This window comes from Kryptolebias marmoratus, linkage group LG7 (assembly GCF_001649575.2).
Source record: "Kryptolebias marmoratus isolate JLee-2015 linkage group LG7, ASM164957v2, whole genome shotgun sequence".
Classification (NCBI taxonomy): Eukaryota; Metazoa; Chordata; class Actinopteri; order Cyprinodontiformes; family Rivulidae; genus Kryptolebias; species Kryptolebias marmoratus.
This window is the reverse complement of record NC_051436.1, coordinates 345,312-348,663: the sequence shown is the minus strand read 5'-3', so window position 1 is coordinate 348,663 and position 3,352 is coordinate 345,312.

The window sequence follows — 3,352 nt, the reverse complement described above, 5'->3', positions numbered from 1 at the left end:
GGTCACAGCTGTCAGGGGTCACAGCTGTCAGAGGTCACAGCTGTCAGGGGTCACAGCAGTCAGAGGTCACAGCTGTCAGGGGTCACAGCAGTCAGGGGTCAAACTTCAGACTTCTTCTTTCAGACAGACTTCTTCTTCTTCTCTCATTTCCATTTTATTAGACAGACAGTTAAACAGTCAGCAGCTTCATTCAAATGAACCGTCTGTCTCCCCGGCTGAAGAGAGCAGCGTTGTTGCAACAATCCGGCTGGTACAAGCCTACATACACACACACACTCACACTCACAGGAGTCTGCTTCCTGGTTGTTCCTGGGTCAGATTGTGAACTTCAGTCAGAGATCTCTTATCACAGAAACAAAGCAGAAGTATTTTCTCGTGTCAGAACTGATCCTGGACCTGTTTCCTGTTTGTTTCTGTATCAGGAGCTGATCTCAGTCAGTTTCAGGATCAGGGAACTTTATTTACTCTGAACATAAACATCTGCAAACAGCAAGGAAATACTTCAGAGTTCTTCCCAAACACAGGTTTACGGTCTGCATGAGTCACTTCTCCTCATTTCCTTCTTACATTCAAACAAACACACGAAACATTCTTCTGCTCGTTTAAAACTCGGAAACTGAGGGATTATTTCACCTCCAGAGCTACTTCACAAAAGTGAGTTTGCACTTCTTTATAAAAGTCATTGTCAAAGTATTTAAGCTGCTAACGCTGTCTGAGAGGTGAAGGTGATGGTTTTAGAAAAGCAGCCAGTTTTTCCCGATCAGAGGTAACTTTAAACTAACGCAGACCAGATTCTGACAGCCTGTTGTTGTCTGAACCAGAAACACTAAAGCTGCGTTCTTATTATAAATGTTTTTTACCTGCGGTTCTGTTGGAATATTCCCTTTATTCTGTCGTTTCTTGTCTTTCACAGGGAAAATGGACATCACTCCCATCAGCAACAACAGCACGGAGACAACTGGACCTCTGTCCCGCTGTTACTATGACGACAGCGCCTTCAAGTACCGCGCCTACATCTACACCTACATCCTGGTGTTCCCCGTGGCGTTCCTCTGCAACATCGGAGCGCTGGTTGTGTTCTTCCAGCAGATCAGACGCAGGTCAGAACATCAACACTCACCCAGAGACGAGTTTCTGTCTCCAGGAGGACGTGTCCCAGACGTGTCCATCGATGAGTTATTAGGAGAATATGGAACATCTGAGAACATCGAGTCCATGATGAGTAGAACCGACAGGAGGAGCCTTCAATCCAACCACAGGTTCTCAGATGGACTCAGGTCTGGGCTGTGACTGGACCGATCCAGAACCTTTGACTGGACCGATCCAGAACCTTTGACTGGACCGATCCAGAACCTTTGACTGGGCCGATCCAGAACCTTTGACTGGACCGATTCAGAGCCTTTAAATTAATCAATCTAGAACCTTTACCTGGACCATTTTAGAACCTTTGACTAGACCGATCCAGAACCTTTACCAGAGCGTTTAGGTACCTGTTGGACGGTGGACGTCCGTCTCTGTCTCTGGTCATTAGAAGATTTTCCTCCATCTTTCTTTTATCTCTGACCAGTTTTCCAGTCTGTGCTGATGGAAAACATCCCACAGCATGATGCTGCCATCACCGTGCTTCTCTGTAGGGATGGTTCCATCAGGGTTCTCCTTGGTGTCCAGGATGTTCCTCTCCTGGTCTGAGTCCTCAGAGCTGGCGGTAGCTGCCTCTGAGGAGACGAAGCTGAGGAAGAGGAGGCATTCATGAAACCTGGAACTCGGTGAGAGAAACTGTTTTTCTCCGTCATGTTCCTGCTGTCTGAAGCAGAGAGAACATCTGAGTTCTGATGCTGACAGAGAGCAGATCGGTTCCACCGGAGGAGCTGGGAGAACGTGTCCGAGCAGAAAACAACAAAAACCTGAGAATCTTTGAGACTTCAGGGAAACAAGACCAACATATGAAACAGGACGTCCCTGAACAGGAAAATAAACACAACATAACAGCTGCTACTGTCGGGATTTGGGTTTTTGTTTTGTTTTAGTTTGCTGTTTTGTTTCCGTTGGTGTTATTTATTTTATTCTCTTATCTTGTTAGTTTTGGTTTGAGTTCCTTCTGCCTCGTGTGTCTGTGTTTGTTTCCTGTCATCACTCATGCCTCCTCAGTCATTCACTTATCTGTTTACTTGCCACGCCCATCTCCACCTGTCAGCTATTATTATCATTCACCTGTTCCCACTTACCTCATCATCCTCTGTGCTTTTATACCTTCTCAATTCCCCCATCATGCTGTCGGATCATTGTTGTTCATTTGTCCTCATCCTGTGTTTCTTCCGTGCTCCTAGGTTTAGTTTATGTTTTTGTTTCGCTGCCCCGTCAGCTTTTGTTTTCTTATTAATAAATCAGTTTTCATTTAGTTCCACAGTATGAGTCTGCTTTCTGGGTTCGCCTCCGTCTCCGTCGATCATGACAGCTACAGTCCAGGTTTCTCAGTAAACAGGATCAAATTTATTTTACGCTTTCAGAGCATGAGAACCCAGAAATATGTCATGTTCTGTAAGATCTCCTGTCTTCATCCATGAGACGCAGAAAACGTGATTCATCAACTTAAAATCACTGCGATTCATCGACACCCAGACTTCTACTGTAATTAGTAATTATTTTAAATTGTCTCTTTGTTTGCTGACGCTCCCACATGTTCTCCGAAAGGTTCCTGAAGATATCAGATTATAGAGTGACAGTTTGTCTGGGAATGTGAGGCATTTTCTGAAGAAGAGCTGCACCTCTACCTGTTGCTCCAGGTACCGGGACGGTTTTATTAGTTCTGTTGGACCGAAGCTTGTTCTGTAAAACAAAACCAGAACATTATTCCTTCATTAGCAGCTTGTTCTCCAGCTGCAGGTTCTGATCCTAGAACGTTTTACAAACATGTTTTTATTAACCTGAAGACAAAACTTATCAGACAGGAAGTTCCAGGTTAATCCTTCACAATAAAAGATTCTGACAACACGTCGGCCATCTTCTGAGCTCTTAAAAAAACAAGAAGAAGTGAAATCTGTGAACAAATAAATAAAATAATAAAAATGTCTCCATAGACATCAGAGGTTTAGTTTTCAGTAAGCGCAGGAAGAACCTGGAGTTTCAAAATAAAGCTCATACTCTTCAAATTAAGAGTCTGACCTCAGTTATAGAGTAAATCCCATATCCTGGTGGTGTTTGAGGGAAGACAGCTGATGGATGTTTAAATCTTCCAGTTTGTTTAGGGTTAGTTTCTGTTTTCAGCTCGCCGGCTTGTTTCAGACGTGGTTCTGAATAAAGACGTGAGACAGTCTGTCCTCCTGCATGGGGACAGGAGACAGTCTGTCCTCCT